We start from the raw sequence: 11,505 nt of genomic DNA on the forward strand, positions 1-11,505 counted from the left end.
ATCTCTCTTTTGCAAAGAGCTACGCATTGGAAAATTCAGGGCTATGTCGTGTAGATGATGGTCTAACAGGAGGCTTTAAAATTTTCTTTCTAGTGTCCTTCGTTTGGGAGAAAAATGCAATGGTACAAGACAGCTTTTCCTTGCCAATATCTCTCTTTTGCAAAGAGCTGCGCATTGGAAAATTCAGGGCTATGTCGTGTAGATGATGGCCTAACAGGAGGCTTTAACATTTTCTTTCTAGTGTCCTTCGTTTGGGAGAAAAATGCAAAGGTACAAGACAGCTTTTCCTTGCCAATATCTCTCTTTTGCAAAGAGCTGCGCATTGGAAAATTCAGGGCTATATCGTGTAAATGATGGCCTAACAGGAGGCTTTAAAATTTTAATTCTAGTGTCCTTCGTTTGGGAGAAAAATGCAATGGTACAAGAAAGCTTTTCCTTGCCAATATCTCTCTTTTGCAAAGAGCTGCGCATTGGAAAATTCAGGGCTATGTCGTGTAGATGATGGCCTAACAGGAGGCTTTAAAATTTTCTTTCTAGTGTCCTTCGTTTGGGAGAAAAATGCAAAGGTACAAGACAGCTTTTCCTTGCCAATATCTCTCTTTTGCAAAGAGCTACGCATTGGAAAATTCAGGACTATGTCGTGTAGATGATGGTCTAACAGGAGGCTTTAAAATTTTCTTTCTAGTGTCCTTCGTTTGGGAGAAAAATGCAATGGTACAAGACAGCTTTTCCTTGCCAATATCTCTCTTTTGCAAAGAGCTGCGCATTGGAAAATTCAGGGCTATGTCGTGTAGATGATGGCCTAACAGGAGGCATTAAAATGTTCTTTCTAGTGTCCTTCGTTTGGGAGAAAAATGCAAAGGTACAAGACAGCTTTTCCTTGCCAATATCTCTCGTTTGCAAAGAGCTGCGCATTGGAAAATTCAGGGCTATATCGTGTAGATGATGGCCTAACAGGAGGCTTTAAAATTTTAATTCTAGTGTCCTTCGTTTGGGAGAAAAATGCAATGGTACAAGACAGCTTTTCCTTGCCAATATCTCTCTTTTGCAAAGAGCTGCGCATTGGAAAATTCATGGCTATGCCGTGTAGATGATGGTCTAACAGGAGGCTTTAAAATGTTCTTTCTAGTGTCCTTCGTTTGGGAGAAAAATGCAAAGGTACAAGACAGCTTTTCCTTGCCAATATCTCTCGTTTGCAAAGAGCTGCGCATTGGAAAATTCAGGGCTATATCGTGTAGATGATGGCCTAACAGGAGGCTTTAAAATTTTAATTCTAGTGTCCTTCGTTTGGGAGAAAAATGCAATGGTACAAGACAGCTTTTCCTTGATAATATCTCTCTTTTGCAAAGAGCTGCGCATTGGAAAATTCAGGGCTATGTCGTGTAGATGATGGTCTAACAGGAGGCTTTAAAATTTTAATTCTAGTGTCCTTCGTTTGGGAGAAAAATGCAATGGTACAAGAAAGCTTTTCCTTGCCAATATCTCTCTTTTGCAAAGAGCTGCGCATTGGAAAATTCAGGGCTATATCGTGTAGATGATGGCCTAACAGGAGGCTTTAAAATTTTAATTCTAGTGTCCTTCGTTTGGGAGAAAAATGCAATGGTACAAGACAGCTTTTCCTTGCCAATATCTCTCTTTTGCAAAGAGCTGCGCATTGGAAAATGCAGGGCTATGTCGTGTAGATGATGGCCTAACAGGAGGCTTTAAAATTTTCTTTCTAGTGTCCTTCGTTTGGGAGAAAAATGCAAAGGTACAAGACAGCTTTTCCTTGCCAATATCTCTCGTTTGCAAAGAGCTGCGCATTGGAAAATTCAGGGCTATATCGTGTAGATGATGGCCTAACAGGAGGCTTTAAAATTTTAATTCTAGTGTCCTTCGTTTGGGAGAAAAATGCAATGGTACAAGACAGCTTTTCCTTGCCAATATCTCTCTTTTGCAAAGAGCTGCGCATTGGAAAATTCAGGGCTATGTCGTGTAGATGATGGTCTAACAGGAGGCTTTAAAATTTTCTTTCTAGTGTCCTTCGTTTGGGAGAAAAATGCAATGGTACAAGACAGCTTTTCCTTGCCAATATCTCTCTTTTGCAAAGAGCTGCGCATTGGAAAATTCAGGGCTATGTCGTGTAGATGATGGCCTAACAGGAGGCTTTAAAATTTTCTTTCTAGTGTCCTTCGTTTGGGAGAAAAATGCAAAGGTACAAGACAGCTTTTCCTTGCCAATATCTCTCTTTTGCAAAGAGCTGCGCATTGGAAAATTCAGGGCTATATCGTGTAGATGATGGCCTAACAGGAGGCTTTAAAATTTTAATTCTAGTGTCCTTCGTTTGGGAGAAAAATGCAATGGTACAAGAAAGCTTTTCCTTGCCAATATCTCTCTTTTGCAAAGAGCTGCGCATTGGAAAATTCAGGGCTATGTCGTGTAGATGATGGCCTAACAGGAGGCTTTAAAATTTTCTTTTTAGTGTCCTTCGTTTGGGAGAAAAATGCAAAGGTACAAGACAGCTTTTCCTTGCCAATATCTCTCTTTTGCAAAGAGCTACGCATTGGAAAATTCAGGGCTATGTCGTGTAGATGATGGTCTAACAGGAGGCTTTAAAATTTTCTTTCTAGTGTCCTTCGTTTGGGAGAAAAATGCAATGGTACAAGACAGCTTTTCCTTGCCAATATCTCTCGTTTGCAAAGAGCTGCGCATTGGAAAATTCAGGGCTATATCGTGTAGATGATGGCCTAACAGGAGGCTTTAAAATTTTAATTCTAGTGTCCTTCGTTTGGGAGAAAAATGCAAAGGTACAAGACAGCTTTTCCTTGCCAATATCTCTCTTTTGCAAAGAGCTGCGCATTGGAAAATTCATGGCTATGCCGTGTAGATGATGGTCTAACAGGAGGCTTTAAAATTTTAATTCTAGTGTCCTTCGTTTGGGAGAAAAATGCAATGGTACAAGAAAGCTTTTCCTTGCCAATATCTCTCTTTTGCAAAGAGCTGCGCATTGGAAAATTCAGGGCTATGTCGTGTAGATGATGGCCTAACAGGAGGCTTTAAAATTTTCTTTCTAGTGTCCTTCGTTTGGGAGAAAAATGCAAAGGTACAAGACAGCTTTTCCTTGCCAATATCTCTCTTTTGCAAAGAGCTGCGCATTGGAAAATTCAGGGCTATGTCGTGTAGATGATGGACTAACAGGAGGCTTTAAAATTTTAATTCTAGTGTCCTTCGTTTGGGAGAAAAATGCAATGGTACAAGAAAGCTTTTCCTTGCCAATATCTCTCTTTTGCAAAGAGCTGCGCATTGGAAAATTCAGGGCTATGTCGTGTAGATGATGGCCTAACAGGAGGCTTTAACATTTTCTTTCTAGTGTCCTTCGTTTGGGAGAAAAATGCAAAGGTACAAGACAGCTTTTCCTTGCCAATATCTCTCTTTTGCAAAGAGCTACGCATTGGAAAATTCAGGACTATGTCGTGTAGATGATGGTCTAACAGGAGGCTTTAAAATTTTCTTTCTAGTGTCCTTCGCTTGGGAGAAAAATGCAATGGTACAAGACAGCTTTTCCTTGCCAATATCTCTCTTTTGCAAAGAGCTGCGCATTGGAAAATTCAGGGCTATGTCGTGTAGATGATGGCCTAACAGGAGGCTTTAAAATTTTCTTTCTAGTGTCCTTCGTTTGGGAGAAAAATGCAAAGGTACAAGACAGCTTTTCCTTGCCAATATCTCTCTTTTGCAAAGAGCTGCGCATTGGAAAATTCAGGGCTATATCGTGTAGATGATGGCCTAACAGGAGGCTTTAAAATGTTCTTTCTAGTGTCCTTCGTTTGGGAGAAAAATGCAAAGGTACAAGACAGCTTTTCCTTGCCAATATCTCTCGTTTGCAAAGAGCTGCGCATTGGAAAATTCAGGGCTATATCGTGTAGATGATGGCCTAACAGGAGGCTTTAAAATTTTAATTCTAGTGTCCTTCGTTTGGGAGAAAAATGCAATGGTACAAGACAGCTTTTCCTTGATAATATCTCTCTTTTGCAAAGAGCTGCGCATTGGAAAATTCAGGGCTATGTCGTGTAGATGATGGTCTAACAGGAGGCTTTAAAATTTTAATTCTAGTGTCCTTCGTTTGGGAGAAAAATGCAATGGTACAAGAAAGCTTTTCCTTGCCAATATCTCTCTTTTGCAAAGAGCTGCGCATTGGAAAATTCAGGGCTATATCGTGTAGATGATGGCCTAACAGGAGGCTTTAAAATTTTAATTCTAGTGTCCTTCGTTTGGGAGAAAAATACAATGGTACAAGACAGCTTTTCCTTGCCAATATCTCTCTTTTGCAAAGAGCTGCGCATTGGAAAATGCAGGGCTATGTCGTGTAGATGATGGCCTAACAGGAGGCTTTAAAATTTTCTTTCTAGTGTCCTTCGTTTGGGAGAAAAATGCAAAGGTACAAGACAGCTTTTCCTTGCCAATATCTCTCGTTTGCAAAGAGCTGCGCATTGGAAAATTCAGGGCTATATCGTGTAGATGATGGCCTAACAGGAGGCTTTAAAATTTTAATTCTAGTGTCCTTCGTTTGGGAGAAAAATGCAATGGTACAAGACAGCTTTTCCTTGCCAATATCTCTCTTTTGCAAAGAGCTGCGCATTGGAAAATTCAGGGCTATGTCGTGTAGATGATGGTCTAACAGGAGGCTTTAAAATTTTCTTTCTAGTGTCCTTCGTTTGGGAGAAAAATGCAATGGTACAAGACAGCTTTTCCTTGCCAATATCTCTCTTTTGCAAAGAGCTGCGCATTGGAAAATTCAGGGCTATGTCGTTTAGATGATGGCCTAACAGGAGGCTTTAAAATTTTCTTTCTAGTGTCCTTCGTTTGGGAGAAAAATGCAAAGGTACAAGACAGCTTTTCCTTGCCAATATCTCTCTTTTGCAAAGAGCTGCGCATTGGAAAATTCAGGGCTATATCGTGTAGATGATGGCCTAACAGGAGGCTTTAAAATTTTAATTCTAGTGTCCTTCGTTTGGGAGAAAAATGCAATGGTACAAGAAAGCTTTTCCTTGCCAATATCTCTCTTTTGCAAAGAGCTGCGCATTGGAAAATTCAGGGCTATGTCGTGTAGATGATGGCCTAACAGGAGGCTTTAAAATTTTCTTTCTAGTGTCCTTCGTTTGGGAGAAAAATGCAAAGGTACAAGACAGCTTTTCCTTGCCAATATCTCTCTTTTGCAAAGAGCTACGCATTGGAAAATTCAGGACTATGTCGTGTAGATGATGGTCTAACAGGAGGCTTTAAAATTTTCTTTCTAGTGTCCTTCGTTTGGGAGAAAAATGCAATGGTACAAGACAGCTTTTCCTTGCCAATATCTCTCTTTTGCAAAGAGCTGCGCATTGGAAAATTCAGGGCTATGTCGTGTAGATGATGGCCTAACAGGAGGCTTTAAAATTTTCTTTCTAGTGTCCTTCGTTTGGGAGAAAAATGCAAAGGTACAAGACAGCTTTTCCTTGCCAATATCTCTCGTTTGCAAAGAGCTGCGCATTGGAAAATTCAGGGCTATATCGTGTAGATGATGGCCTAACAGGAGGCTTTAAAATTTTAATTCTAGTGTCCTTCGTTTGGGAGAAAAATGCAATGGTACAAGACAGCTTTTCCTTGCCAATATCTCTCTTTTGCAAAGAGCTGCGCATTGGAAAATTCAGGGCTATGTCGTGTAGATGATGGTCTAACAGGAGGCTTTAAAATTTTCTTTCTAGTGTCCTTCGTTTGGGAGAAAAATGCAATGGTACAAGACAGCTTTTCCTTACCAATATCTCTCTTTTGCAAAGAGCTGCGCATTGGAAAATTCAGGGCTATGTCGTGTAGATGATGGCCTAACAGGAGGCTTTAAAATTTTCTTTCTAGTGTCCTTCGTTTGGGAGAAAAATGCAAAGGTACAAGACAGCTTTTCCTTGCCAATATCTCTCTTTTGCAAAGAGCTGCGCATTGGAAAATTCAGGGCTATATCGTGTAGATGATGGCCTAACAGGAGGCTTTAAAATTTTAATTCTAGTGTCCTTCGTTTGGGAGAAAAATGCAAAGGTACAAGACAGCTTTTCCTTGCCAATATCTCTCTTTTGCAAAGAGCTGCGCATTGGAAAATTCATGGCTATGCCGTGTAGATGATGGTCTAACAGGAGGCTTTAAAATGTTCTTTCTAGTGTCCTTCGTTTGGGAGAAAAATGCAAAGGTACAAGACAGCTTTTCCTTGCCAATATCTCTCGTTTGCAAAGAGCTGCGCATTGGAAAATTCAGGGCTATATCGTGTAGATGATGGCCTAACAGGAGGCTTTAAAATTTTAATTCTAGTGTCCTTCGTTTGGGAGAAAAATGCAATGGTACAAGACAGCTTTTCCTTGATAATATCTCTCTTTTGCAAAGAGCTGCGCATTGGAAAATTCAGGGCTATGTCGTGTAGATGATGGTCTAAACAGGAGGCTTTAAAATTTTAATTCTAGTGTCCTTCGTTTGGGAGAAAAATGCAATGGTACAAGAAAGCTTTTCCTTGCCAATATCTCTCTTTTGCAAAGAGCTGCGCATTGGAAAATTCAGGGCTATGTCGTGTAGATGATGGCCTAACAGGAGGCTTTAAAATTTTAATTCTAGTGTCCTTCGTTTGGGAGAAAAATGCAATGGTACAAGAAAGCTTTTCCTTGCCAATATCTCTCTTTTGCAAAGAGCTGCGCATTGGAAAATTCAGGGCTATGTCGTGTAGATGATGGCCTAACAGGAGGCTTTAAAATTTTCTTTCTAGTGTCCTTCGTTTGGGAGAAAAATGCAAAGGTACAAGACAGCTTTTCCTTGCCAATATCTCTCTTTTGCAAAGAGCTACGCATTGGAAAATTCAGGGCTATGTCGTGTAGATGATGGTCTAACAGGAGGCTTTAAAATTTTCTGTCTAGTGTCCTTCGTTTGGGAGAAAAATGCAATGGTACAAGACAGCTTTTCCTTGCCAATATCTCTCTTTTGCAAAGAGCTGCGCATTGGAAAATTCAGGGCTATGTCGTGTAGATGATGGCCTAACAGGAGGCTTTAAAATTTTCTTTCTAGTGTCCTTCGTTTGGGAGAAAAATGCAAAGGTACAAGACAGCTTTTCCTTGCCAATATCTCTCGTTTGCAAAGAGCTGCGCATTGGAAAATTCAGGGCTATATCGTGTAGATGATGGCCTAACAGGAGGCTTAAAAATTTTAATTCTAGTGTCCTTCGTTTGGGAGAAAAATGCAATGGTACAAGACAGCTTTTCCTTGCCAATATCTCTCTTTTGCAAAGAGCTGCGCATTGGAAAATTCAGGGCTATGTCGTGTAGATGATGGTCTAACAGGAGGCTTTAAAATTTTCTATCTAGTGTCCTTCGTTTGGGAGAAAAATGCAATGGTACAAGACAGCTTTTCCTTGCCAATATCTCTCTTTTGCAAAGAGCTGCGCATTGGAAAATTCAGGGCTATGTCGTGTAGATGATGGCCTAACAGGAGGCTTTAAAATTTTCTTTCTAGTGTCATTCGTTTGGGAGAAAAATGCAAAGGTACAAGACAGCTTTTCCTTGCCAATATCTCTCGTTTGCAAAGAGCTGCGCATTGGAAAATTCAGGGCTATGTCGTGTAGATGATGGCCTAACAGGAGGCTTTAAAATTTTCTTTCTAGTGTCCTTCGTTTGGGAGAAAAATGCAAAGGTACAAGACAGCTTTTCCTTGCCAATATCTCTCGTTTGCAAAGAGCTGCGCATTGGAAAATTCAGGGCTATATAGTGTAGATGATGGCCTAACAGGAGGCTTTAAAATTTTAATTCTAGTGTCCTTCGTTTGGGAGAAAAATGCAATGGTACAAGACAGCTTTTCCTTGCCAATATCTCTCTTTTGCAAAGAGCTGCGCATTGGAAAATTCAGGGCTATGTCGTGTAGATGATGGTCTAAACAGGAGGCTTTAAAATTTTAAATTCTAGTGTCCTTCGTTTGGGAGAAAAATGCAATGGTACAAGAAAGCTTTTCCTTGCCAATATCTCTCTTTTGCAAAGAGCTGCGCATTGGAAAATTCAGGGCTATGTCGTGTAGATGATGGCCTAACAGGAGGCTTTAAAATTTTAATTCTAGTGTCCTTCGTTTGGGAGAAAAATGCAATGGTACAAGAAAGCTTTTCCTTGCCAATATCTCTTTTTTGCAAAGAGCTGCGCATTGGAAAATTCAGGGCTATGTCGTGTAGATGATGGCCTAACAGGAGGCTTTAAAATTTTCTTTCTAGTGTCCTTCGTTTGGGAGAAAAATGCAAAGGTACAAGACAGCTTTTCCTTGCCAATATCTCTCTTTTGCAAAGAGCTACGCATTGGAAAATTCAGGGCTATGTCGTGTAGATGATGGTCTAACAGGAGGCTTTAAAATTTTCTTTCTAGTGTCCTTCGTTTGGGAGAAAAATGCAATGGTACAAGACAGCTTTTCCTTGCCAATATCTCTCTTTTGCAAAGAGCTGCGCTTTGGAAAATTCAGGGCTATGTCGTGTAGATGATGGCCTAACAGGAGGCTTTAAAATTTTCTTTCTAGTGTCCTTCGTTTGGGAGAAAAATGCAAAGGTACAAGACAGCTTTTCCTTGCCAATACAATCTCTCGTTTGCAAAGAGCTGCGCATTGGAAAATTCAGGGCTATATCGTGTAGATGATGGCCTAACAGGAGGCTTAAAAATTTTAATTCTAGTGTCCTTCGTTTGGGAGAAAAATGCAATGGTACAAGACAGCTTTTCCTTGCCAATATCTCTCTTTTGCAAAGAGCTGCGCATTGGAAAATTCAGGGCTATGTCGTGTAGATGATGGTCTAACAGAAGGCTTTAAAATTTTCTATCTAGTGTCCTTCGTTTGGGAGAAAAATGCAATGGTACAAGACAGCTTTTCCTTGCCAATATCTCTCTTTTGCAAAGAGCTGCGCATTGGAAAATTCAGGGCTATGTCGTGTAGATGATGGCCTAACAGGAGGCTTTAAAATTTTAATTCTAGTGTCCTTCGTTTGGGAGAAAAATGCAAAGGTACAAGACAGCTTTTCCTTGCCAATATCTCTCTTTTGCAAAGAGCTACGCATTGGAAAATTCAGGGCTATATCGTGTAGATGATGGCCTAACAGGAGGCTTTATAATTTTAATTCTAGTGTCCTTCGTTTGGGAGAAAAATGCAATGGTACAAGACAGCTTTTCCTTGCCAATATCTCTCTTTTGCAAAGAGCTGCGCATTGGAAAATTCAGGGCTATGTCGTGTAGATGATGGCCTAACAGGAGGCTTTAAAATTTTCTTTCTAGTGTCCTTCGTCTGGGAGAAAAATGCAAAGGTACAAGACAGCTTTTCCTTGCCAATATCTCTCTTTTGCAAAGAGCTGCGCATTGGAAAATTCAGGGCTATATCGTGTAGATGATGGCCTAACAGGAGGCTTTAAAATTTTAATTCTAGTGTCCTTCGTTTGGGAGAAAAATGCAAAGGTACAAGACAGCTTTTCCTTGCTAATATCTCTCTTTTGCAAAGAGCTGCGCATTGGAAAATTCATGGCTATGCCGTGTAGATGATGGTCTAACAGGAGGCTTTAAAATGTTCTTTCTAGTGTCCTTCGTTTGGGAGAAAAATGCAAAGGTACAAGACAGCTTTTCCTTGCCAATATCTCTCGTTTGCAAAGAGCTGCGCATTGGAAAATTCAGGGCTATGTCGTGTAGATGATGGCCTAACAGGAGGCTTTAAAAATTTTCTTTCTAGTGTCCTTCGTTTGGGAGAAAAATGCAAAGGTACAAGACAGCTTTTCCTTGCCAATATCTCTCTTTTGCAAAGAGCTGCGCATTGGAAAATTCAGGGCTATATCGTGTAGATGATGGCCTAACAGGAGGCTTTAAAATTTTAATTCTAGTGTCCTTCGTTTGGGAGAAAAATGCAATGGTACAAGACAGCTTTTCCTTGCCAATATCTCTCTTTTGCAAAGAGCTGCGCATTGGAAAATTCAGGGCTATGTCGTGTAGATGATGGTCTAAACAGGAGGCTTTAAAATTTTAAATTCTAGTGTCCTTCGTTTGGGAGAAAAATGCAATGGTACAAGAAAGCTTTTCCTTGCCAATATCTCTCTTTTGCAAAGAGCTGCGCATTGGAAAATTCAGGGCTATGTCGTGTAGATGATGGCCTAACAGGAGGCTTTAAAATTTTAATTCTAGTGTCCTTCGTTTGGGAGAAAAATGCAATGGTACAAGAAAGCTTTTCCTTGCCAATATCTCTCTTTTGCAAAGAGCTGCGCATTGGAAAATTCAGGGCTATGTCGTGTAGATGATGGCCTAACAGGAGGCTTTAAAATTTTCTTTCTAGTGTCCTTCGTTTGGGAGAAAAATGCAAAGGTACAAGACAGCTTTTCCTTGCCAATATCTCTCTTTTGCAAAGAGCTACGCATTGGAAAATTCAGGGCTATGTCGTGTAGATGATGGTCTAACAGGAGGCTTTAAAATTTTCTTTCTAGTGTCCTTCGTTTGGGAGAAAAATGCAATGGTACAAGACAGCTTTTCCTTGCCAATATCTCTCTTTTGCAAAGAGCTGCGCATTGGAAAATTCAGGGCTATGTCGTGTAGATGATGGCCTAACAGGAGGCTTTAAAATTTTCTTTCTAGTGTCCTTCGTTTGGGAGAAAAATGCAAAGGTACAAGACAGCTTTTCCTTGCCAATATCTCTCGTTTGCAAAGAGCTGCGTATTGGAAAATTCAGGGCTATATCGTGTAGATGATGGCCTAACAGGAGGCTTAAAAATTTTAATTCTAGTGTCCTTCGTTTGGGAGAAAAATGCAATGGTACAAGACAGCTTTTCCTTGCCAATATCTCTCTTTTGCAAAGAGCTGCGCATTGGAAAATTCAGGGCTTTGTCGTGTAGATGATGGTCTAACAGGAGGCTTTATAATTTTCTATCTAGTGTCCTTCGTTTGGGAGAAAAATGCAATGGTACAAGACAGCTTTTCCTTGCCAATATCTCTCTTTTGCAAAGAGCTGCGCATTGGAAAATTCAGGGCTATGTCGTGTAGATGATGGCCTAACAGGAGGCTTTAAAATTTTCTTTCTAGTGTCCTTCGTTTGGGAGAAAAATGCAAAGGTACAAGACAGCTTTTCCTTGCCAATATCTCTCGTTTGCAAAGAGCTGCGCATTGGAAAATTCAGGGCTATGTCGTGTAGATGATGGCCTAACAGGAGGCTTTAAAATTTTCTTTCTAGTGTCCTTCGTTTGGGAGAAAAATGCAAAGGTACAAGACAGCTTTTCCTTGCCAATATCTCTCGTTTGCAAAGAGCTGCGCATTGGAAAATTCAGGGCTATATCGTGTAGATGATGGCCTAACAGGAGGCTTTAAAATTTTAATTCTAGTGTCCTTCGTTTGGGAGAAAAATGCAATGGTACAAGACAGCTTTTCCTTGCCAATATCTCTCTTTTGCAAAGAGCTGCGCATTGGAAAATTCAGGGCTATGTCGTGTAGATGATGGCCTAACAGGAGGCTTTAAAATTTTCTTTCTAGTGTCCTT

The sequence above is a fragment of the Pseudophryne corroboree genome, unplaced genomic scaffold (assembly GCF_028390025.1).
Source record: "Pseudophryne corroboree isolate aPseCor3 unplaced genomic scaffold, aPseCor3.hap2 scaffold_165, whole genome shotgun sequence".
NCBI classification, from domain to species: domain Eukaryota; kingdom Metazoa; phylum Chordata; class Amphibia; order Anura; family Myobatrachidae; genus Pseudophryne; species Pseudophryne corroboree.